Here is a 27,500-nt window from a genome sequence, read left to right on the forward strand (position 1 = left end):
TCTCTCTCTCTGTCTCTGTCTCTGTCTCTGTCTCTCTCTCTCTCTGTCTCTCTCTCTCTCTCTCTCTCTCTCTCTCTCTCTCTCTCTCTCTCTCTCTCTCTCTCTCTCTCCCTCTCTCTCTCTCTCTCTCTCTCTCTCTCTCTCTCTCTCTCTCTCTCTCTCTCTCTCTCTCTCTCTCTCTCTGTCTCTCTCTCTCTCTCTCTCTCTCTCTGTCTCTCTCTCTGTCTCTCTCTCTCTCTCTCTCTCTCTCTCTCTCTCTCTCTCTCTCTCCTCCCCTACCCCCAAGTCTATTTCCTTCTTGGTCACACTTTGAACTTTTATCAGTAAACTAGCCACTAAGGATACAAATGCAAAATTGGGAGTTCTTGACCTCAGTGAGCTTACATTCTTCTATCAGCATATATGTTCAGAAATAAATAAATGCTGAACATGTACAAAATAAGTACAAGGTGATTTGGAGTTTAGAACATTAACAATTGGGGTAATCAGCAAAGGCTTTATGAAGGAGATGGCATTTGAGCTGAGCCTTACAGAAAACTAGGAGTTCCCCTCACAGAGGCAGAGGAAAGAAAGAGAATTTCCAGCATGGGGACACCCTATGAAATGGCACCAGAGATGGAATATTATGTGTGGGGAACAGCAAACAGGTTAGTTTGACTGGAGCATAGAGTACAAAAGAGGAAGTAATGTATAATCACTCTAGAAAGATAGGATGAATTCAGATTATGATTGGTTTTAATAGAGGGATTTGAATTTTATCCTAGAGGTACTGGAGGGTTAGTGAAGTTTCTTGGGCAGAGAAGTGACATGGTCAGACCTATATTTTAGGAACTCCATTTTGGCAGCTGTGTTGAGGATAGATTAGAGAGGGTAAGGACTGGATACAGGGAGACCATTTAGGAAGCTGTCACAATATTCCAGGTGAGAGTTGTTGAGGTTTATCTATGTATCTTGTTTGAACATAGCTGTTTACATGTTATTTCCTCCATTAGACTGTGAGCTCTTTGAGAACAGAGATTGTTGTTTACCTTCCTTTGTGTCCCCAGAATTTAAGAGGATTTGTTTCCTCAACTGTAAAATAAGGATAATAATAGCACCCACTTCATTGTTGTGAGGATCAAATTAGATGTTATTTGGGTCTAATGGTAGCCATCTCTACGGTGGAGGGGGGAGGAAAAAAAGGAAAAAAAAGAAATGTACATGATAACTTTATCATTTATTTAAAAGGAACAGCAAATCGTACATAATGGATTTGCAGTTTCATGGGCAATCATTTTTTATTATACTATGGAAATGTTTATTTTATCCCATAAATTAAAATATATATATATTTTAAAAGTGTTTAGCACAGTGTTTGGCACATAGTAGGAGTCATATAATTGCTTATTTTCTTCCATCCTTTCCCTTCCCATTTACCACAATGCTTGACATAAAGTAAGTGATTAATAAATGCTAATTGACTAACTATGGGACATCTAAATGGAAACATCCAGAAGGCATTTGGAGAACTGGGATTAAGTCTCAGGAGAAAGAAAAGGTTTGGACATGTAGATTTGTGAACAATCTGTAAAGAAATGATGGATGAATCCACAGACAAAGAAAGGAGAGCTTAGAACAATGCCTTTGGGTACACCCATGCTTGGGGAGTAGGACAGAGCTGATATGGTTTTATGGGGTTTTCTAATTATGGCCAAGCTGACAGTACTTGAAAGTAGGGAAATAGTAACGGAATTTATAGTTTTATCATGGGATGTTTGGGGTTGGAGTGAGTCTTTTATATAGCTGTTTATTCTGTGAGATACAGTGATTCCACAAAGACAGTAAGTTTTTAGAAAATTAAATGTGGGGTAGAGGTTGGACTGAGGAGGAGGCTCCCTGTAACTATGAGTTGCCCTTTTCTTGGAAATCTTGTTGTTGTGTGCACACATCAAAGAATTTAACTTTCCATATTTTACCACTTGGTGATTTTTTGAGGGAGAATCCAGACTTGTGGTTTTATAATATAAAGTATTCAACCAGTCAGTCAACACACACTTATTAAGTACAGTGCCTGGAACATAACAGGGGCTTAATAAATGACTTGTTGACTTGATAACACTAAGATTTTGGACCTAGGAGACTGGGAAAATGGTGGTACCTTGGATGGTAATGGGAATCTTAGGGAAAAGGAAAGGGTTTTGGGGGAAAGACAATTTCTATTTTGAACCTTAATGGATTTGAGAAGCCTAAGTGACACTCAATTTTTATATGACCAACTGTTGATGATGTGTAACTGGACCTCAGGAGAGAGAATAATATATATATAGATCTGAGAAACATCTACATAGAGATAAGAACTGAGAAATGGAGCTGATTGATGACCCAACAAGATAGTATAGATGGAAGAAGAGGACCCATGAGAAAGTGTTGGATGGCTTGGTGATGGGCATGCCCTGGATAAAAATCCAGCAAAGGACTCTAAGGAAAAGATCAGATAAAAGGAAAATGAGGAGAGAGCAGTGTAAGGAAAGCATAGGGAGGGGGGAACATCTAGGAGAAGAGGATACTCCAACAGCATCAACACTTGCAGATGGATCAAGAAGGAAGAAGGCTGAGAAAAGATCATTAGCTCTAACAACTAAGAGATCACTGACAATATTGAAAAGAAGTATTTCACTTGAATAATGATGTTAGAAGCCAGATTGCAGTAAGCTTAACAACCAAGCAAGAAATTCATTTGGAACAATAAAAGATCCAGAATGTCAAAAGAAATTACAAAAAGAAGTAAGGACAAGTGGAATAGGACTTCCAGACCTCAAACTATGGGATGAAGCAGCAGTCATCAGAACCATATGGTATTGATTAAAGAAAAAAAGAGATAGAGTGGTGGATCAGACTAGACAAAGGAGACTTAGAAACAGTAGAACTCAATAACAGTTTCTGATAAAGTGGAAATCTATATTACCTAGGGAATAGATGGGAAAACGGGAAAGCAGACTGGCAGAAATTAGGCTTAGATGAACATACTACACCCCAATACATTCTAAATGGATACATAATTCTACGGATACATTAATATTAAATTAAAATTAACATTAAAAATCATACTATTAAAAATTAGGAAATAAACAGATCATCTATCTCTCACAGCTATGGGGTAAGAAATGCATTCTTATAAAGAGATAAAAGCAATTACAAAAGATAAAGTAGATAGCTTTGATTGCTTGAAACAAGAGGTTCTTTATAGACAACATTAATGCATCTAGGATAAAAAGGGAAGTGATTGAATGGGAAAAAAATCTTTATATAAAAAATTTCTCTAAGGTCTGGTATTTAAGCCATATAACAATTAATAATAGCCATTCTCCAATAGATAAATGATCAAAGGATATAAACAAACAGTTCTCAAATGAACTGAAAAGTATTCACAACCTTGTGAAAAAATGCTCCAAATTACTAATAATAAGAGAAATGCACATCAAAATAACACACCCTGAAAATTGGTAAAAATGACTCCAAAATAACAACAATCAAATGTTGGAGTAGTTGTGGGAAGATAGGCACACTAAACACATTGTAGATGTAGCTGAGAAGTAATGTGACCATTCTGGAAAACATTTGGAATTATGCCAATAAAGTGACAATGTCCATACTCTTTGAACCAGAGACTTATGGACTTATAGCCCAAGGAAGACATCAATAACAAAAAGTCCCCCTATACTCCAAAATATTTATAGCAGCACTTTTTTATGATGACTAAGAATTAGAAATAAAGTAGATTCCATCAACTGGGGAATAGTTAAACAAATTGTGTTATTTTTTGTCTATGATAAATGATGTGTGTGATGAATACAGAGAAGCATAAAAAGAACAATATGAAATGATGCACAGTGAAGTAAGTAAAGCCAAGAAAACAACTTACACATTAACCACAACAATGTAAGTGAAGAGAACAATGACACATCAATCAAAAGTAAATGTAACAAAATTATAATGATCAAGTGGAACTCAAATGAAGAGATAAGAGAAGATACCCCCAACCTACCCCTTTGTGGAGGTGGGAGGTCCACACATGTTACACATTGAATGTAGTTTTGGACTTTTTCAATGTATTGATCTATTGTACTTTTTTTCCTCTCTAAAAAAATATCAGTTATTTGGGCTTGCTCTTGAGGAGGGGAAGGTGGAGGGATACTTGAGGTAAGTAATGAAAGATGTGATAGTGACGAAAGAAAAAGAAAATATCAATGAAAAGTTATTTAAAAAAAGAAATGGGAGAAAGGAAGTGGAAGTGCCTATTGTAGACATCTCTCTCAAGGAGGTTAGAAGACAAGGAGAGATACAGGATGACAGCTAGGGTTGTTTAAGAATAGGGGTAGTGGGGCGGCTAGGTGGTACAGTGAATAGAGCACCGGCCCTAGAATCAGGAGGACCTGGGTTCGGATCCAGCCTCACACACTTAACACAAAAACTAATTGTGTGACCTTGGGCAAGTCACTTAACCCCAATTGACCTCCAAAAAACAAACAAAAAAAGAATGGGGGTAGGGAGAAGGTTGGGGAGAAGTCTGCTTTCCATTTTCTTGACGTTTGCACCAAAGGTCAGATCCATTAAGTCATTTCTGCTTTTCACAGATTCTTCATTCATTTAAAATATATAGGTTTTCTCAAAACTCCAAAAATTTTCCACAGCTCCTGCTATCCTTTTCCCTTCTTTCCCAATCCCCTTCTCTTCTACCATAAGGACACTTGGGTGGCACAGAGGTCACATTTGTATTTTCTGTGAACAAACATTAGCATAATCTACAATGCAATTAGAATTTTCTTCTCCTGACCTCAGTCAGATAAGGAAAGAGGCTCCCAAATGGCAGTGAAATGGAGGGGAAGGAAGTATCATGAACGGCACATAAAATCTTGAATTAGAATGAATAAATAAATGCAAACTAGGCCTACCACTTTTATTATAGTCAAAGCATTTTGTATATTCTCTGGCATGAAGAAATAACAGTAACTGCTAGTGTTATTGTACTTTAAAAGCACTTTATAGATGTTTTTGTATGTAGCTATGAATCTGAGTGGATAGAAGACTGGGCTGGGCATCAGGAAGACCTCAGTATGAATTCCACCTCAGACATGAGCTATGGGACCGTGAACAAGTCCCTTAAACCTCTCTTGTGGCTACTTAGGTCATCAGTAAAATGGGGATAATAAGTAACACCTACCTCACAGGGCTGTTGTGAAGATAAAACAAGATAATAAATGTAAAATGTTTTGTAAACCTTAAAGCACTATATAAATGTTATCTATTATTTCATGGACTAGAACACTGAACCTGGAACCAGATTGTGGCAAGTCATTTAGTCCCCAGGATCCTTTTCTGTTGTTATTTAGTTATGTCTGATGCTTCATGACCGCATTTAGGGTTTTCTTGTCAAAGATACTGGAATGGTTTGCTCTTTCCTTCTCCAACTCATTTTACAGATGAGGAAACTGAGGCAAACAGGGTTAGGGTTGCCCAGGGTCACACAGCTAGTAAGTATCTGAAGACAGATTTGAACTCAGGTCTTCCTGACACCAGGCCCAGGACTGTTTCCACTGCAGCACCTACCTGGCCTAGGATCCTTGGTTTCCTCATGTCTAAAATGGGAGTAACAGTAATGTTGTGATAATAACAATAATGTTGTGAAGTACTTAGCAAACCTTGAGCACTATATAAGTGTGAGTTGTTCTTCCTATCACAACAGGGTTTTTGGTTTTGGTGCAAACCTGAAATTTATCCGTGTCGGGAAAGTCCAGTAACACTACTCCTGCCAGTGAAGATCTATGACTGTTCTCCTAGGTTCAGAGCTTTACCAAGGTGCCTGAGATACAGAGAGGTTAAGCTTGCCCAGGATCACACAACCCCTATTTGTCAGAGGTCAGTATCTAGCATAAGCATGACTTGAACCCAGTTTTTATTGACTCCTGGGCCAACACTCTATTTCCAATATCATTCTGCTCCTAATAACAGGTATTATCTCTGTTTTCCAGGTGAGGAAACTGAAACTCAGAAAGATTAGATGATCTGTTCATGGCCATACATTCCAATGTAACATAAGCTGCTTGAATGAAGGGATTGTTTTGTTTAGAATGGTGCCTGCACACAGTAGATATTTCGTAAATATTTCCTGATTGATTCATTTTCTTGATTGGGCAACTAGGTATGATGGTGGAAGAAAGCATTGGTCAGAAAGACCTGAGTTAAAATCCTTACTCAGAAACTTATTAGTCATTTGACCCTGGGCAAGTCCCTTCCTTTCCTTGAGTCTCCTTTCTTCATCTGTAAAATGGAGAGGATTGTTGTAGCAAGTGAAATGCTATATGTAATGTGCATTGTAAACCTCAAAGCACTAAATAAATGCTGTTATTGCTGTTGTTATTATTGTAGTCAGTAAGTAGAAAATGTGGTAGTTGAATTCAGGGATCCCCTAACACTTAGTCCAAGGCTCTTACCACATACTGTGGACTTCTCAATACTCGCCCTTTGTCATATATGACATATATGAGCAGACACAGGGCAGGAATGCTTTTGTGTGTCCCCTCCCCCATCCCACTCCACCCCAGACTGTGTAACTAGGCCACCTTCCTTAAGCTGCTTCCTAGGCAGTCCAAGTCTCTTGAGCCCTGGGTGCTCTCAGAGCAAGGCATGAGTCCCATATTTTTGTGGTTGCTCAGATCATCAACATACAAGTCACTTTTTCTCCAGGGGATAGCCCTGTGCCCTTCACACTGAATCATTCATTCCCTGGGATTGTCTCCATCATTTGAGCCCAGCCAGCAAAGCCTCCCTTGCCCCTAGGGGGAATGTGCCACACCTGGGCTCCTCCTGGCTCCCACGCCACCTAATCTCCCACAAGGCCAGGAAGCTCTTTTCACCTTTGTGCCTCCCAAGCACCTCTCCTGGCTGCCAGCTTGCCTACAAGAGAAAACCTGTTTTTTGAGTTTTGCACACCCCACAGCAGGTGACTATGCTCTCCTTCCTTCTCTGTACTTAACTACATTTTTTTCCCTTCCCAGGCCTTCATGGTATCTCCCATTTCACCACCAAGGAACTGATTGCCACAGGGTTTTAGTGTAAAAAACAGGTAACATTCTTCCATGGTATTCCCTTCCACCTCAGGGCCCTTTCTCGTCAAACCCAAGCAGTCCTTAGGGATCCTAGCAGGGTCTTTCTGGTCCAACAAGCCCATGGGTGAGGGGAATGCCAGGACTTCCCTTCCTTTCAGGATCTGGGAAAGCAAATGAATTCACTTATTTGTTGTGGATTTCCAAATGACAGAAATGATCTGCTCTCTCCCTGTCTTATCTAATCCAATAAGCATTTATTAAGAGCCTACTCTGTGCCAGCTACAGTGCTAAGCATTTTGTATATCATCTGGTGTGAAGATATCTCAGACCTTGGGCCAATTACATTACCATCTATAATTCCTTTAGACACCCCCCCAACTCCAACATGATTTCAAATGGCCCAGGGAAGAAGGTCACTTGAGAAGCAGATCAGGCTAGGGAATGAGGCCTTTTCTCTCTTGACCCTGACTTAAACATCACTACTTATTCTAATGCACAGTATATGGAGCCCCTCCCCATGAAGCAAAACATCATTTCACTTTTAGCTCCTTCCTAATGTATTTTGCTCCTTTCTTAAGCAATCACAATGCTGCTGGCCTCATTCAACAAAAGAACAAAGTCTCGTTGTGGAGAGAAAACAGGTCCAGTATCAGTTGGAACAAACACACATTCGCAGTCCCCAGACCTTAGTCTATAAACCCAGCTGGAGAAAGACAGACTGAAAGGACTCAAAACCACAAGGCAGCAAAATACACCTTTATCTCCTTTCAAAGGGCTTCTATCAAGTATGGTTTTGTAGTTTTTTCCCCCTCTTATTGGTTAATAATAAATATCCTTTTAGAAGCTTGAAAATAACATGTCTGTTCCTACCCATTTGTCCTATTTTGTATGACATCAACTTTTTTTTCTTTATCACTACCCCCTGTTTTGAGGAGAGCTGGAATGATTTTGTTCGCTTCTCTATTTATTTCTAGCTCTTGTGATTAATAACCCCTCTCCTTGAGTCTTGTCACAGGGCAGTTTGCTTACTGGCTGACCGAGGAATGTAAGATGTGGAGAGAGCAAAGTTCCTTATGAAAGATAGTAAACAGTAGGCTTAATGAATGAGAGCCCCCAGGACCCTCAGTGCTAAACCCTCAAGGTAATTGGTCAGGAGCACCCAGGTCTGTTGTTCCTGCCTTTACCAGTCAGAGTTGAAATGGAGGGGCAGGAATACATAGGAACTTGCCATGGGGTAGGGGTGGGAGGACCACAAGCAAAGGCAGCAGATAGGTTGGAGGACCTATCCACCAATAGTGGACCAATAGAGTCTGTGTAAAGGATAAAATTATTCTCAGGGGCAGGAGGCAGAGACCAAGCTAGCCTTCAGATAATGCTGAGACCTGCTATCTCCACCCAACGGCGTATTAGGCAAGAAGTGTTTGTAAGCTCTGTCTACCAGCTCAGACAGGCTTGTAGGGAGGGAGGTGGAAGGAGGTGGGGAAGAAAACAATAGATGGATTCATTCAAACAGCTGGTTATTAAAAAAAAAACCAACAACTGGGTAGCAGTAACCACCGTGATTAACCATTGTTTGATGGAAATCAATAAATTGTTTTAAGAGTAATAAATGATTGTTTGACCAAATTAAACCATTTTCTTTGTAAAATCCAGTTTGTATAGACTTTGGGGGAGTAATAGGGTAGGCCTAGACTGTGATTTTTTCAGTGTAGGGAATTCCATTGTGAGGACTCCCTTCACAGATGCAGACCTGCACCTCTCTGTGACTCCTGCTCTTAAAAACTTGCCTGAGGGCCCTGAGAGTTTGTCACTTGTCCCTGGTCATCCAGCTAACACAAATGAATCAGAGGTAAAATCCCAGACTTACCTGATTCAAAAGCCATTATTCAGGCCTGCTTCCCTTTGTGGAGATATCGCCCAAGTATATTAGTATTGTTTTTCCTAAAGAGAAGGTGAAGAAAGATGAAGTCAGTACAATGGTTAGGGGGCCATGTGTGGAGTCCAGAAGACCTTACTTCTTTCTGGTCTCATACACTTACTAGCCATGTGATCCTGGGTAACCCTTGACTGCCTTAGTTTACTCATTTGTAAGATGGGGATTATAATAACATCTACCTCCCAGGGTTGTTGTGAGGATCAAACGAGATAATATTTGTAAAGTGCTTAGCACAGTAGATGATACATAGTAGCTACTACATGTTGTTGTTATTCAGTCATTTCAGTCATGTCCAACTCTTCATGACCAGATGAGGAAACTCAGGTAAATTGGGTTAAATGACTTGCCCAGCGTCACATAGCTAGTAACGCTCTGTCTGAGGTCATATTTGAACTCAGGTCTCTGTGATTCTGGGTCCAGCACTCTTATCACTACCTTCCAGTTGTGGTACTATAGGCACTACCTACCTACCTACCTATCTACCTATCTATCTATCTATCTATCTATCTATCTATCTATCTATCTATCTATCTATCTAATCTATCTACCTGTCTGTCTGTCTGTCTGTCTGTGTCCATCTATCTATCTGTCTGTCTGTCTATCTGTCTGTCTCTCTATCTGTATGTATGTATATATACCAGCTATTGAAGTCTTAGATACTATAGGTACTATAAACATGCCAGCTAGTCGTATAAAAATAAAAGACACCAAAACATGAGCAAGAGAAAGAGAGAAGAGAATCATCATTTATCAAGTACTTACTATGGGTACTAAGCATTCTACAAGCATTATTTCATTTGATCTTCACAACCCTGGGAGTTATTACCCATTTTACGGTTGAGTAAACTGAGGCTAAGTGACATCTTATTTAGTCCTCACAGCAACTCTTCAAAAGAAGAATTAGTTAGGGGGAGCTAGGTGGCCCAGTGAATAGAGCACCGAACTTGGAGTCAGGAGGACCTGAAGTTCAAATTTGACCTCAGACACTTGACACATTTACTAGCTGTGTGACCTTGGGCAAGTCACCTTAACCCCAACTGCCTTGCCTTCACCCCTCAAATAAAAGAGAGAAGAATTAATTACAGGTATTAATGAGGTTAAATGATTTGCCCAGAATCACACAGATAGCCAGTATCTGAGGACAGTTTTAGATTCAGGCTTCCTGACCCCAGGACTAGTGCTCTGTCCACTGTACCACCTATCTGCCTCTCAGAAGAAAAAAAAATCTGTCTATTGAGGATGACCTTGTACTTCCTCACCACCCATTCAAGTTCTACCCCAGGACAGCTCAAAGCCCTCCTTCCCTATAACCATCTGAGTTTGTAACCTTTCTTCTCTCTCACAATAGCACAATTCTCTTCTGTATGACTCAGTCGACAATTAATCACAGAACCTTTTGGCATCTCACCTACTATTGTCTGGAACTGATATTAAAATATTTTCTTGGTTAACTCTTCAAATGTCTTGTCTCCCTAGCTACACTCTAAGTCCTTGAGAGCAGGCATTACCTCAGCACTCCTGGTATTTCCTATGGCATTTAGAATGGTGCTGAATAAATATTGGCTGATATGATTCGAGCTGTTGATAAAATGTAACTCTTGCCCTTGAGAGGCTTACAATCTAATTTAGGAATTATGTTATACATATATAAAATTACTCTTCTAAGACAATATACAGGCAGGTAGGTGGCACAGTGGATAGAATGCCAGGCCTAAAGTCAGGAAGACTCATCTTCTTGAGTTCAAATCTGGTCTCAGACATGTACTAGTTGTGTGACCTTGGGCAATTCACTTAACCCTGTTTGCCTCATTTCCTCATCTGTAAACTGAGCAGGAGAGAGAAATGACAAACCACTCCAGTATCTTTGCCAAGAAAACCTCAAATGAGGTTATGAAGAGTCAGACATGACTAAACAACAACAAAGTAAACATATGAGTAATTATTAGGTATGTGGTAGGTGCTTATTAAGTATGTCTAATTGGGTGGTTTAATAGGAAGAAAGCAAGATTTGAAGTCAGAGGACCTGGGTTCTAATTCCACCTCTCTGCTACTTATTATGATTGTGAATGCTGGTTAAGTTCACTTAAATTTTCCTGATTTTAGTTTTCTTATCTGTCAAATGAAGGAGTCGAATTGGATGATATTTAAAGACCCTTATAGCTATAACTCCTGTGAATTAAATTTTATGATCGCTTGATATAGGCTTTATGGAAAATTAATTATACCTATATATGATTCTCACACTTTGGGAAAAATTGATTCAGAATTTAAAGGTGAAATGCTGTCTTGGTAAAGGTATCATGGCAGCATGACATAGTGGAAAGACAATTGGGCCTGTAGTCAAGAGAGGCCTCCTTCTTAATCCAACTCCGATACGTCTTTAACTGTGTGATCATGGGTAAAAAGCTGAATGGCCTCTAAGTCTATTTACTCAAAGAATAGTAACACCTGTCAGTCTTGCCTCAAAGAGTTGCTGGGAGGACCAAATGACATACTCTATGTAGAGGGCATTGCATAGTGTACCTTACACTACCATATAAATGTCAGCTGTTGTCATCGTAAAGGGACCAGAGATTCGTAGCCAAAGGGGACATTCTTGGTCTCTCTTCATCCTAGTGCTCTCCCTCTCCTCTGTTGGATAATCTGCCGTCTATCCTGCACGTAGATTGTTTGTGCAAAGGCATTGGCTGGTGCATCTCCCATTAGACAGCGAGTTATTGGGGGTAGGGACTCTCTTTTGCTCTTCTTTCTATGTCCAGTTTTGGCATAGCGCCTGGAACATAGTAGGTGCTTAATAAATATTTATTTCCCAACTGACTTAGAGAGCATCTAGTCCAGGGGTGGGGAACCTGAGGCCTTAAGGCCACATGTGACCTCCTAGGTCCTTAAATGTGGCCTTAAGGCCTCAGGTTCCCCACCCCTGATCGAGTCTAATCCACTCATTCTTCAGGTGGTCAGAGATCAAGAGGCTTCCCACCCCATCGGTGACAGAGCTAATAAGTGTCAGAGACTGACTTTGAATCTAAGTCCTGTGACTCCAGATACAGGGTCCTTTATGCCAAACATATCTCCAGATGTGACCCGCAACAATCCCTATGGTGGCTTGAACCAGATTAAAATGTAATTAGGAAATATTTTTTTAAAATAAACAAAATTAAACATACATAATATAGCCTGTCTTCTATAGGAAACCGTCCCTAATGCCTCTTAATTCCTGTGCCTTCCCTCTGTTCATGATCCATCTGCACAGAACTTGCTTTGTATTTATTTGAATGTTGTCTCCCTTATTAGATTGAAAATTGCATACAGACAGGCACTGTCTTTTATCTCTTTTTTGCATTCCCCAGTGTTTAGCACAGTCCCCGGCACATAGTAGGTTTTTTTTAATCTTAAGTTTATTTCACAGTGTAGTATTCTCTTAATAAATATTCACTGATTAATATTACCTTTTTAAACTAGGTAAATGTGCAGCCTTCAGGGGTCCTCATCTATGGATGAGTGGCCCCCTTTGTATTTGAGTTTGACACCACTGTCCTAGTCACTGTGGCATTTAGAATTTTATGGGAATGAAGGAGACCAGTGAAATTAATAAGACTAGTTGGTTTTTTTTTTGAGAAGTCTGGCATTATCTTCACTTTTCGGGAGGGAAAAGTTGAGTTATAAAGACATTAAGGGCTTTCTTCGCATGACGTAGCTACTTTGTGACAAAGTCAGGACCAGTTCTGGATGTTTTTTAAGGTCATTCAAGAATTGGAAGAAACTTTTCAAATCATTTTACAGAGGAAGAAACTGAGGCTCAGAGAGGTTAAGTGATTTGCTCTATGTCATACAAGGCAGCTACATGGCACAATGACAGAGTACTGGCCTTAGAGCCAACAAGGAGTGAGTTCAAGTCCTTATTAACTGTGTGACCACAGCAAGTCATTTAACCTATGGTCAAATTCTTCATCTGTAAAATGGGGATAAAGATAGAATCTGCTTCACCAGATTATGGTGGGGGCCTAAAGATATTATACATGTAAAATGCTTCACAAACCTTAAAGTACTATATAAATGCTAGCTATTATTGGCAGAACATGATGTGTTACTGCCATAATTCCTTCTCTTTGCTGCCCTTCTTCCCCCACACCCCCACCATTTTTTTCTTGTCAAGGAAGATTAGAGTTCTAGTCCTAACTGTGACCCTATGACCTCATATGTGTCCCTTTCTGGGCCCTATTTTCCTCATCAGTAAAATAAGGATTAGACCAGATGAGTTCAAAGATATCTTACATTTCAAAACATTCTATGATCTATCTTGTAAGATAGTCTCAGTGTTGTGCTATTTTGTGTAAAAACACAGAAGATTTCATTTCATCGATGATATTGAACAGAGAAGAATCACTGCTTCCTTCATTCAATGGCTCTGTTGAGACCTAGAGAGACATTACCAAAAGAACAACCCCAGATAACCCCAGCAGGGATACTTCTAATGACTTTGCTGTTGTCATGCCAACGTTGGAGGAACACTTTCACAGTTAATCAACATGGCGATGCCGCACAGATCCATTTGTGCTCTGAATCTTGAATGATGAAACCTTCACCATTTAGTGGCATGAACCCAATTTGGCCCAGCTCCATAGTTCCCAGAAAAAACTGATTTGTTGGAAAAAATGAGCAAAGAGTAAAAGCAAAGAGTAAGATCTATATCATATAACTGGTTGTTTTATAAGGCCTCTTATAAGTCTGGATGAAGAGAGTTGAGGCAAATCTCAGTATTTCCCCAAAGTAATTTAGCAGGACTGATACCTTTATTTAAAATGGACCAATGTGTTGAAAAATGAGAAGCCTAACAGATTTTATTGTATGGCAAAAATCCTTTCCCAGGCATCCTTAGTAATTTCCTCTAGCCTTTTAACCTAGGTATGATAAAGGTCAATAGCCTCACAAATAAGATTCTTATTCCCAAATTTCTTAAACACAGTTAAGGGCAGCTAGGTGGTATAATAGATAAAATACCAGGCCTGGAGTCAGGAAGACTCATCTTTTTGAATTTAAATCTGATCTCAGAGGCATAATAGCTGTGTGACCCTGGGCAAGTCACTTAACCCTATTTGCCTCAGCTTCCTCATCTGTAAAATGAGTTGGAGAAGGAAATGACAAATCACTCCAGTATCTTTGCCAAGAAAACCCCAAAACAGGGTCACAAAGAATCAGATATGACTGAAATGACTGACAATTCCTAAATTTCTTAAACACAATTAAGGTAAAAGTAGACCGTTGTCAAAGAAGAGACATAGTAGTCAAAAGTATAAAGGTGTTTTCAAATCCCACAGGTAGTAAGTGCTAGAGCAGGGATTTGAACTTGAAATCTAATGTTCTTTCCATTGAATTGTGCTGCCTCTGACTCTAAACACACGGCCCTTTCTCCTATATCAGAGAGGGCAAACATACTTCCACAGGTGCCCCACAACAATCTCTATTGTGGCTTCTGTCTGGATTGAAATTGTGACCTTTAATGTCACATTTTTAACCATTTTTAAATCAAATAAGCTATATGACGTGTTTAAATCTTTTTACTTTTTGGGGCCTATGATCACATGTTGATCAATAAAGTCAACATAATGTAGTTAGAAAGAACACTGGATTTGGGGTGAAAAAAAATCAATCTCTGAGCCTCAGTTTCTTTAATTGTAATATAAGAAGGGTAAGATAATGTACCTTCCAGCTTTAAATCTATGATTCCACATGAGGACAGTAGTGTGACTTTTCCCTAGGAAAAAATACTTTGAAAAAAAGAAAAAAAAAAGGAAAAGTCTTCTAAACCTAGGAGTCAATAGAAAGTTATAAGGTGTCATCATAGAGGAAGTTGTGGAGTTTCTCGATTCACTAACAACAACAAGAGCTCTGTTGATTTGTACATCATTATGTTCTGGGAATATTCTCGTTCTGAGATTCTAAATGGGTGGTAGGTCAGCACCACCTGCCATATTTCGGTTAAGCATGGCAGTCAGGGGTGGGGAACCTATGACCTGTGGCCTAGAGGCCGCAGGTTCCCCACCGCTGCAAGCAGCTCCTACACCATAAAGTGAAGCATCAGTGGCAAAACTAATAGACAAACAGCAAAACCCCGTGATTTATGTTTATCACATTATACAAACAAAGACTCAGAAGCCAATTTTTGCTTGATATTCCAACAGATATCATCATGTCAAGGACTTTAATATCACAGAATACCCCTTCCAGTAGTCAATGAAGAGTTCCAATGACAGGTATCTTCTGATGAAGAGAAACAAGAGGAGGCAGCATTGTGTAATGGAGAGGGTGGCTCAGGAGTCAAGGGCCTTGGTTCATACCCCACCTTTGATGCTTATTGCCAGTGTGATCTTGGACAAATTACTTAGCCACCCTGGGCTTTGGTTTCCTCATCTGTGAAATGAGGAGGCTGAACTAGATGGCCCCTGAGGTCCAATTGAGCTCTAGAGAAATGATCCAATGATCTTATGAGGTAGAAATTGAATGGTCTCAGTTTTACTCTTATTAAGGAAAGAGGAGGTTGTAAATTTCTCTACCTCAAAGAAGTTTTTGAACTGTCTTAACTCCCCTAATATAAGACAATTGTCTTCCCTCAATAGTACACATAGACCTTATGACAGGACCCTAATTTCCAGGAAACATAAGCAAAACAACTCTGTCCTATACCAGTGACCAAAAGCCATGGGGAAGAAACACAGGGCTCATACAATAGAGAAGAAGAACAGGTCACCCACAGCTGCAGGGATCCCATTCTTCATCTCCTGGGGCATTGTTAGACAATCGAGGTGACCAGGTGTATAAAGGTGATAATCAGTAATGGATAACAACAATCTTCTGATTTGTTCTGGACTGACAAGCAGATCTGATTGCTCATACTCAAGACTGGAACAAACCAAGAGACTCGTAAACCATGTAATACTTCAGAAAAGTTTACTTAACGATGACATAGAAAACACCTTCAGTGATTTTTTTTAAATTAGCTTATTTTTCAGTGAACAAATTCTGATTTTCTCTCCTTCCCACTACCCTTTTCCCCACCACTGGGGAAAAACAGAAAAATAAAAACACTTGTAACAAATATGCACAGGCTAGCATCGGTCACATCCCAAAAAATCTCACTCTGTACCCTGAGTCAATCACTCATCTTTCTGCAGGTGGATAGCATGGTTCATCATTGGTTCTCTGTAATCATTGTTGGTCATTATGTCGATCATATTTCTTGATTCTTTCAAAGTTGCATGTTTTTACAATGTTATTATTGTAGAAATTGTTGTCATTATACTCACTTCACTCTGCATCAGGTCATTGTAGGTTTCACTGAAATGAGTCAGTTTATCAATAAGTATTTCTTACTAACCTACTCTGTACCAAGTTTGTACTAAGTGCTGGAGATACAATGAAAATGCTCTCAAGAAGATCACAGTATAGTCATTCCTTTCAACATTTCTTATAGCACAACAAACATTCCATTCATCATTTCTTATGGCACAATAGTATGGAAAGGATCTTCAGCAAAAACACAACATTGACCTACCTGAGAGCAATTTTCTGTCTTCCACATTTGTCACAATGATGCACCTGGAGATTGGAGTATGTCAAGTCTGAGGAGTGCCTGGCTCCTCTACTGGGCTTATTATGCCTTCAGTGATCAAGATGTCATATGACTGGTCCAGAACTTCTCTTTGACCGGTTAAGTCTCAAGGATGGTTTCATGGTCTTTTTAGGGAAAAAAGAGGCTAGGGTATGTTGAGTAGCTGTTGCTCCTACCATATGGTTCTTAGACAACTTGCCAACAGGTGAATAGGCTGGTTACTAAATCCTGCTGATAAACTGGGTCACATTGTTAGCAGTCCTATTCCCATAGTGCTTAGCAATTCCAACTGGGACTACATGGATGGTCAATTACTAATTAAGTGGTCTGGTAGTTAATAGAGCCATAAATACAGGTGCAAGGTCACCATACCAGGTACAAACTGGATGGTGCTGTCTTCATGGCATCCAGAGACAAAAATTAGCACCAAGAAGACTTGAAGCTCTTGCTTTGTTTTTGGAGTTTGTATAGCACACCTATCTTATCTTCCATGGGGTCAAATACCAGCAACATTGATCAATTAGACTAAGAAAATAACAATAGAAGTTTCAGTTTCATATTTCTCTTTCTCCATTTGAGTATCTTGTTTATCAAAATAAGATTCCCTGAAATGTTTTTTGCAAGTTAATCTGTTATTTTCACGATTTAGACATTATCAAAATATGGTACCACACCCAGAATTTTAGGTAACAAGCAGTGTCTCTAGGGAGTACCAGAAAATTCCAGGGATAAACTAAATGCTGACCTAAAGAATCCTCCTTGGAATTCCCCTCAATGAGTGAGGGCTGTTTTGACAACTGCAGTCAGTCGTAGGTAGCATCAAGGATGAAATGGATAAGATAAATAGAGTGAGGTCAAATTTGGCAGAGACTTTTCCTCTACCAAGAACAGCATTGAATTGACCTGCTGTACAATATGGGTACTGCTTAAATGGTTTGTTGGTACAAAATCTCAGCTCCCCATTGTAATTCAGTGCCATGTCCTTGGTGTAACTTACTGAGGATGTGCAACTGGTTTAACCTTTTGATTCATAGAATTTTTAGTTTGAGAAGAGACCTCAGAAGCCATCTAGTCCAAGATGTTTCAATCATGACTGAGAATCCACTCTACAAAATTTCCAGGAAGTGGTCATTGAGTTTTTGCTTGAAAATCCCTAGTGAGGGGGATGCTGTGACTTTTCATTATGCTTTGGATGGCTCTAATTGTTGAAAAAAAATTTTAATCCTGATATCAAGCCTAAATCTGTCTCTGTACAACTTTTGCTCATTATTCTTAGTATGGCCTTCTAAGGCTGAGAAGAGAAAGTCTACTTTTTCTTCCATGTGATCACCCTTTGGATACTTAAAGACATCCCTTCTTTAAGCAATCTCTGGTTCCTTCAACTGATCCTCATAAAATATGGTTTTGAGTTTACTCAACATTCTAGTTGTTCCTTTCTGGACTTTATTCAGTTCATTGATGTCCTTCCTGAAATGGAACTTCCAGAATGAAACAGTACTTCATTGTGGTCTGACTGGGACAGAGTATAGCAGATATAATACTTCTGAACACGAATGCAGTTTCAGATAACATTGGCTTTTTGGACTGCCATGGCACACTATTGATTCATATTGAGCTTGTGAGTCCACTAAGATCCCTAGGTCTTTATCTGTTGTCTATGCCTCTTATATCTTATACATGTGAAGATGATTTTTTTTTACCTCAGAGAAAGGACTTTACATTAATCTCTGTTAAATTCTATCATATTTGATTAAGTCCATTTTCCCAACCTGTTTTGTCATTCAATTGAGCTCTTCATGACCATATGGACCATACTATCTATGGGGTTTTCTTGGCAAAGATTCTGGAGTGGTTTGCTATTTCCTTCTTCCATGGATCAAGGCAAACAAAAGTCAAATGACTTGGCCAGGGTCACATAGACAATAAGTATCTAAGGCTAGATTAGATCTCAGGTAGTCCTGATTCCAAACCCACCAATCTATCCATTGAGACACCTAGCTACCTCCTATCTCCATCTTTTTAGATCCTGATTCTGTAATATAGTAAGTAATCTCAGCTTCATGCCATTTATGTCTTCTTTCAGGTCATTGAAAAGAAATGTTAAACAGGACAGATAGTTTGACATGCCCAATCCTCCCACAAATTTGAAATTGAAGTCAAACCATTAAATTCTAATTTTTAGATCCATTCATTTAACAATTTGCAAATGCACCCCACCTTATCATTATTTGATCCATATCCCTCCATCTAATCCACAAGCATGCCAAGAGAGACTTTGTCAAATATTATGCTGAAATCTGAATAAATGTTACCTATAACGTTGGCCTTAACCACCAGCCTACTAAATCTATCAAAAAAGGAAACAGGGTTACTCAGGCATGGTTTGTTCTTTACAAAACCATGTTGGCTCTTTTGTGATCACTGCCCCCTTTCTAAGACACTCAATAATCTTCTCTTTAATAACATACCCTATAAAATTTCAGGAAATTAAAGCTAAATTCACTGGCTTATAGTTTGCAGGATTCTATCTACTCGTCCTTTTTTTTTTTAATCTGAACACCAGCCCTTTTCTAAACCTGTGGCACCTCTCTGTTTCTCCATGATTTTACCAAAGATTGCCAACAGTGACTCAGCAATCTTTCTTTCACCACTCTGTAAAGGAGTTTATCCAGGTCTGGAGACCTGTACTCATTGAAGAAAACTGGGTGATTGCTTAATATTTCCTTGCTTATCTTGGGTTTCCTAAGAACTACTCCCTACTAACTATTTTTCTTGTCTTTTCCCATTTAAAAAAATCACTCACTTTGGTAGGAAAAAAGCAGAAGCAAAATGAATTGAGCAGTTCTCTTGTCACTTACTATTACCATCCTGCTTATCCTAAATGTGTCCCTATCCCTTCTTTTGTCTTCCTCTCGACTCCTGCATGGCCTTAACAACTCTTTCTGTTACCTTCATTATTTATCCCCAACCTCAACTCATTCTGAACAAAGGTGCTAGTCTTATAAGACAACACTCTAGTACACAACCTCAGTTACCTGCCTCTGCTTTCATCTCTATACATTTATTTTTAATTTTATGCAGATTCAGTCTGTGTTTAAAATAGCTTAGAAGGGCAGTTAGATGGTACAGTGGATAGCACACCAGCCCTGGAGTCAGGAGGATCTGAGTTCAAATCTAGATTCAGACACTGACTAGCTATGTGACCCACTTAACCCCAACTGCCTCTTAAATAAGGCTCAGAGGAGGATGTGGACTACACATTTGAAATACAGCATGGAAAGTAAGTTTACAGCATGAGTTTGTAGGGGCACCAGAGCAGCATAGGACATTGTCAGAGAAATCAGAGCCTCCAGTGAGCATTAGAACCCTGAAGGGTTCACCTAGCAACTGTCCAGCAAAAAAACTGCTGTCTCAGATGGAATTAGATGGGGATCACTCTCTGATGTGGTGTGAGAATTTTCCATTTCTCTTCATTGTGAAGTAGGTAATGGGTGAAGGGAGGAAATACCTGATAACGTTCATTTGCAAATAGTCTCTGGGCATGTCTATAATGACACATAGTCACTACCACAGTGAGGACACTAGCACCTTTGGCAGTAGTGAAGTTGAGAATTCAGCTCACAGTGGAAGTGACTGCAATTGCTGGGGAGTAGTGATTTCAGTTTTTCCAGAAAAGCTGAGCAGCGCTTAAGAGTTTAACTATTTTATCTTTTATTTTCAATTCCATTCAGTAAATTTAACCTATAATTTGAGTGTATTGTCTGTGTTGGTCATGTGAAATTGCAAAGATTAGAATCTTAATGGGCATATGGCAACTGAACCAGATGAATTATGACAATCTTTGCATTTTTAACCCTAGACTAAACAGGAAGAGATAAACTTGGACCAACATACTACAAGTCTGGAAGTTGCAGGAAAGCCTGACCATTCTGTTCTCACCAACTCTGGGGGGTAGAAAGGGTCTTCAGGCTAGACCAGGACTGCCCAAATAGTATCCTGCCCATTTTACAAGGGTCCAGGCAGGCAGTCCATATGCACAGATATATGAAAGGGAATGAAGGAGAAAGGGGAGCTGGAGCATCTTCAGATCAAAGCAGCGCCAGGTAGTTTAGCGGAGATCACATCCTGAATAGTTATCCTAGCCTAACCCACCTTTCCTTTCCTTCACAGTGCCCATGTAAGGAAAATATTCCTGCAGAGGGAGAATTTTTACCCCTTACACACACACACAAACATACATACATACATACATGCATACATACATATATATATTAAAAATAGCTGGCCAACGGGTTTCCTATGTGTCCACACTGGTCTCTTTAGAGAGCTTCCCCTATTTTTCATATATATCCACACATACACATATATGCACACAAATATGCATATACATATGTGTGTTATATGTGTGTGTATATATATATATATATATATATAGTTTCTCTTCATGTCTTAATTTCATGACAGATCTTCCCATCCTTCTTGGGATGAATTCATCCATGAAATTTTAGTCCATAAGATCCTTATTTTCCTTTTTCTTTGTAATCTGCTCTCTGAAAACCTAGAGTACATATCAGACCATGCTCAGATTTCTTCTTCTCTATCATAAATTATAAGATGTAGGGGCCACTTATCCCCAGAGATCTCATCACTTCTCTTTCAACAACCTGTTCCTCCTTGATGGTCAGAATGAGGTCTAGAAGAGACCTTCCTTACAACCTCTATGTTTAATCCAACATTCACACTGTTAGATTAAATACTTGAGCCCTTCAATGCCTCATCTCAGAGCAAAAGGCACATTTTTAACTGTCAAGTGAATTGATTCAATGACTAGAAGCAGATGGATGACAATACTCCTTCCCAGTTCCTAGGAAACTCCCCCTGGAAAATTTATTGGCAATTCTCTCAAGTTTTTCTATTCTAATAAAATGAATGCCTTGGACACAGATTCCTTATGATGAAACTTCCTTCCTAAGAGACTTTTATCCTGCCTTTTAACTATGATGAGCAAAAGCTTCTCTGTGAAAGAATTATACTATATACTTTGGATCCAGCTTTAAGCAATATGGCAGCATGGTGTAGTGGTATGAGAACTGGACTTGGAAATATAAGGTAGGGGTTTATGTTGTACCCAGCTCCATTTACCAGCTGACTGACCTTTAGACAAGTCATTTAACATTTCTGAATCTCATCCAGCCTTAATTTCCACTGGATCTGATGACTGTAATCTTTTAAAAAACATTTTTATTTAAAATTTTGAGTTCCAAATTCTACCCCTCCTTCCTTTCCCTTCCCACTCCCTGATATGATAAGCAATCAGATATAGGTGCATGTGCAATTATGTAACAACATTTCCATATTAGTAATTCTGTACAAAAATACTCAAATAAAAGAAAAAATGAAAGGGAAAAATAGCATGCTTCAGTCTGTATTCAAACAATATCAGTTCTTCCTCTGGAGGCGGACAGTATGCTTCATCATTATGATTACTGTAATCTTAAAAGATTCCCAGTGACCTCAGCTCCTTTGGCAAAAAGATCTTGGGAAAAATGAGGTGAAAATATGTTTGCTGAAAATCAATGATTATAACTGAATTTTGCTGTGGATTTTCTGAATATGGTACAAGTCCTAATGAAGCTCTTTGATATGAATAATTGAGATCACTTGATGGGAGATCATTTGAGGCAGCTAGGTGAGGCAGCATATGGAGAACTGACTGCACTTGGAATCAGAAAGACCTCATTTCAGATACTTGCTGGCAGTGTGACACTGGGCAAGTCACTTAACCTCTGTTTGCATCTATCTGTAAAATGGAGGTTATACTAGCACCTCTCTCCCAAAATTATTGGGAGGATAAAATGAAATAATATTTGTAAAGTGCTTTGCATGCCTTAAAAGTGCTATACAAGTGCGCTTGTTATTATTATTAATAAACTGTTTAGAAAGTTCTAGGTTTTCTTTCTTCTTCCCTTTTTCTTTTTCTTTCTTTTTCTTCTTTCCTTCTGTTTTCTTTCTTTTTTATTTTTCTGTTCTTCTTTCCTTTCTTTTTCCTTCTTTCATTCCTTCCTTTCTTCTTCCTTGCTTCCTTTCTTCCTTCTTCTTTACTTTTCTAGTACAATTCCTGGCACATAGTACATACTTAATAAATACTTGCTAATGGATTGATTTCTCCAATAGAACAGCTCTAATTATTGGAAAGCTCTTCCTTTTTGTCCAATAGAAAATGCCTTATTTCTAACTTCCATCCACTAACCTTGATTTTTCTTTCTGACCCTGAGAAGAATATTCAATCCCTCTTCTGTGTGACTATCCTTCAGATATTAGAAGGCAACAATTTTATCCCCTCTGAGTTTTTTTTTATCCTCTAAGATAAACATTCCCAGTTGCTTTAAACATCATTATGTGGCATGGTTTCTAATTAGCTTGGATATATTCACAAGCTTGCCAATGACCCTCCTAAAATGTGATGCCCAGAACTTAACATCATATTCAAAATGTTACTTGACCAGGGAAAATTACAGAAGGACCATCCCCTCCCCTTTTCCAGATACTATACTTTATATGGCTTAAAAGGACATTAACTCTTTTGCGTACATTGTGGATTTATATTAAGCTTGAAGACCATTAAAAATCAGACTTCTTTATACAAACTATAGTCTAGCCAAATCTCTACCATCTTGTGAACTTGATTTTCTGAACTTAAGTGAATAATTTAATGTTTATCCATATTAGATTTCATTTGACTAGATTTGGCATAGCATTTCAATTGATTAGATTTGACCCAGTCTGCTGACATATATTTTTCTCTTGATTCTATCATTCAACATATAAGCTATCCCTCCCAGCTTTATGGACACAAATTTGATAATACTACCATCTATTTTTCATCTAAGCCATTGATAAAATTGTTGAACAAATGGGACTCTGCAAAGAGCACTGAAGGCCAATACGAGGCTGACACTAATATATTAATCAATATTTTTTAGAGCTGGTTGCTCGATCAGTTATGAATCTATAGGACTATACTATTGAGTCTATGTTTCTTCATTTTGTTCAACAGGACACTGTGAGAGATTTGTCAAATACCTTGCTAAAATAAAGTATATGATGTTTATAGAATTTCTGTGCCTTGTAACTGTCAAAAAAAGAAAATGAGATTTTCCTGATGTGACTTACTCTTTTTAAAATGTTATAAATTTAATAATCACTAATGGAAACAAGTAATAAAATAAATACATAAAATAATGTATAAAACTTTGCACAAAATCCTTTGCATCTAACAGTATATAATCAAATGAATTAACAAATAACAAAAGAAGCAAAAAAAAGCTTTTGTCCTCTCCCAAGCCAGTATAAAATCCTACTTTCTTTCGATCTAAAAAATTACATAGTTATAGTCTATGGGTAGAGGAAAGGAAAGGACAACAACAATGATTACAATCATTACAAAATAAATTTAATCTGTATAAATCAAATGTTATAATGAGGAGACCAAAAGAGCTTAAAAAATGTCTCTCTAAAACAAAAACAAAAACACTTGGCACTTGCTAAGCAGAGTGTTAAGGCTGCCAAAGGCAACTCCAGTTTAGAATATAAACTAGTTTGAAAGATCTTATGGAGAAGAATGATGGTGTACACCTATAATCTCTGGTACCTTGGAGGCAGAGGCTGGTGGATCACTTGAGTTGAGGGTTTTGAGTTGTAATAGGATTAAAGCTGTCTGCACTCAGACTGACATCAATACAGAGAGCCTCCAGGAGTGGGATGGCCCCTGCTCAAGGAGGGGCAATCCAACTCAGGTCAGAAAAACAGAACAGGTTAAAGCTCCCATGCTTATCAGTAATGGGGTTGGGCACTGTGTTTCCAGCCTGGGTGAAATAGGGAGACCCAGTCAGAGGAGGAGAAGGGGAAGAAAAAGATTTACAGAATTATGATTTCACAAAAAAAGCAAAATGCTGTAGAGATGGAGAATTTATAGGATTTTCTAACCTAGAGTTTATGAACTTAATAGTTTGATAATGATGTTTCAATATGCCTTTCCTTTGTAATAATATGTATTTTATTTTCTGAATTTAAAAACATTATTGCAAGATGGGGTCTATAGGTTTCACCAGACCACCAAAGGGGTGCAGGACCCAAAAAGGGTTAAGAACCTCTGGTTTAACAAAAGCTTAAAAAGATCAATTTAAGCAAAGTCATCCCAAGAATATTTAAGGGTAATAAACTGAGTAAAGATAGAAAAGACCTTCAAAAACTTTTCATAACAGACTCTTTTTATCCTTACAAACAAAGGAGTTACCACATTTGGACTTGAATATCACAGCCCCTTATGTGCTAACAGAAGAAGAGGAAAAACTGAAGGAAAGAAGAAATGAAAAGCAACTGGACTGGACCAAGTATACACAAAGGAGGTATGTGCTTGAGGTGACATGGTTTTTAAGACAGTGAGCCATCAATTCTCAAGATATCTGAAGGGCAGACACCAAAGGCACAGAAAAAAATTTTATTATTAGCTCCAAAAAAGGTGACTGAGAAAAGAATTAATAACTACTGACCCATATCATCTGTCTACTTTCCTATGTATATAAAATTTTTATGAGAATAATCTATACATGTATTGAGGGCATTCTTAATGAATATATCTAAAGGGAACTGGCAGATTTTCTCAAGCGATGTTCTACAATCGATCACATCTCTATCTGCACACAATTGACAGAGAGATGCAAAGAATATTAGATGCTACTATGCTTTTTATTTGTTAACCATAAAAATATCTGATTCAGTAAAGCAAAACATTTCCCCAAAGATTCACTCCAACGAGGTATATCCTATGCACATATTAATGGAGGGAGGACCCACATGTAGCAATGCCCCACATACAAGGGCTGTCCCCATGCATATATCATGTTGTGTGGCTTGAAGTGAGGCAGATGCCATCAAAGAAACTCATGAGTGAAAAGATGGGTTGGTTATGGGGCAACAGTGAAAGAAAATGCGTGGTCCTTGTGTGCTCCTTTGATATCTTCATAATGTCTAAAGAAAGTGAGGAAAGCTCCCAAAATGTTGGGTGATCTCTGTGGTGAAACCATAAGTAGACATGAATGAGATCACACAGGATGGGTAAATATCCATCAGTGGAGGAGATAGCCATATTGATTAGATCTCATATCCATTTGAGTTGAGATTATAGATATGTTTCTTCTGATCTCACTTTGTATCACTTCATATATGCACACAACATATACATATATATACATATATATGCTTATTTCCTTTTATACTTTTTATCATTTTTATGGTATCATAATGTTCAATTTACATCAATATACCATAATTTCTTTAGCCATTACCCAGTTATTGAACATAAAGATCGTTTCCATTTTTCTCATTATAAATAAAAGAGCTATGAATATTTTTGTAGAGGTAGATCCTTTTTTCTTTTCATAATATTATTAGGATAAAAATCCTAGCAAAGGACTTGCCAGGTCAAACACTATCATCAGTTTTATGACTCCTATTGCATATTGTCATATTGCTTTCCAAAACATTTGCAACAGTCTATGGCCCCACCTACAGTGTATCAGCCTTTCTCCCCCTCCCTCCCACCCAATGCTAACCTGATATTTTTCTGGATTTTGTCTATTTTCATAATTATGATAGGTGTAATATACTATCTTAAGGTTTTCTTAATTTCTGCATTCTTAATTTCCATAGTTCTTATTGCTATGGAATTAAGGTGTCTTTTCATGTGGTTATTAACCACCTGCATTTCTCCTACAAAAATTATCAGTTCATGTCCTTTGACCATTGCTCCATTTGGGAGGGCACAAATAACTCCCAATGAACACATTTTGGCTTGAGCTGATGACCACTTCTTTTCTAAAGTACCAAAAAAAGCATACATTTAATAATGAGTTCCAGACATTTGCTAGGAATTGATACCAAGTCCATTGCCTTTTTTTTAATTGGAAGAATATTTGATTGGTCAAATGAGATAATATATGTAAAGTGTTTTGCAAACCTTAAGTGCTATATAAATGTTAGCTACGATTACTGTTATTATTGTCCCCCATCCTTTGGCACCTTGTCCATGTTCCATGCTTCCTCAAAGATGTCTGACATTATTTAAGCATCACTTACACCATATTTTTTAGCACACTAAGCTATAATATTTACATTAAAACAAATTCACTGGAGAAGCTAGGTTCTCTTTTACTCTTTCCTCACCATTTTTTGGGAGTTTCACTTCCTTCTCGGTCATTTTTGTTTTATAATTTATAGTCTAAAGATCCTTTTTTTGGTGGAAAAAAAACTGAAGCAAAATCAGATTTAAAAAACTATCCAAAATTGCAACATTGGAATAGCAACATGTACATGATGATTGCTTTAGAGATGAAAGAAACCTTAGTGCTCATCTAATCCAATCCCTTCATTTTTGAGACGAGCAATCAAAGTGTTAGCTAGCTTTGATAGTTTGCCCAATGTCACATAGGTTGTATGTGGTAGAACTTTATTAGAACCCAGGTTGGTTGACTTGAAATCTAACTCTTCCTCTAACATACTCTGTAATGTCTTGTCACCAAGACTCATTTTCACTAGGTTATTGTGACATGAGGTATGAAATTCAAAACTCTGAACCATGACCAATGGTAATAATGAGAAATTTGCCTATAGTAAACCCCATTGTGTTTGATAAAATGTCTTAGTCTTAGGTAATCACAATAACTAGTATTTAGATGGCAGTTTAAGGTTTGCAAAGTATTTTTAAAACATCTCATCTTTTGATCCTCACAGCAACTCTAGGAGATGCTATTATTATCCTTATTTTACAGATGAGGAAATTGAGGCAAGCAGAATTTAAGTGACTGGCCAGGGT

General features: G+C 38.3%; 1 long non-coding RNA gene across 1 annotated transcript in view; it reads right to left on the bottom strand.

Annotated features, from left to right (window-relative positions):
• Window positions 1–27,500, bottom strand: part of LOC138143582 (uncharacterized) — a 91,308-nt gene that overhangs the window by 16,326 nt on the left and 47,482 nt on the right. Inside the window, exon 3 of the long non-coding RNA XR_011163735.1 lies at window positions 8,953–9,026. This is a non-coding gene — a long non-coding RNA (uncharacterized lncRNA). The remainder of the gene's footprint in view (window positions 1–8,952; window positions 9,027–27,500) is intronic.

The sequence above is a fragment of the Petaurus breviceps genome, unplaced genomic scaffold, assembly GCF_028583685.1.
Source record: "Petaurus breviceps papuanus isolate PSGF00001 unplaced genomic scaffold, PetGlider_PUasm1.0 90650, whole genome shotgun sequence".
NCBI lineage: Eukaryota > Metazoa > Chordata > Mammalia > Diprotodontia > Petauridae > Petaurus > Petaurus breviceps.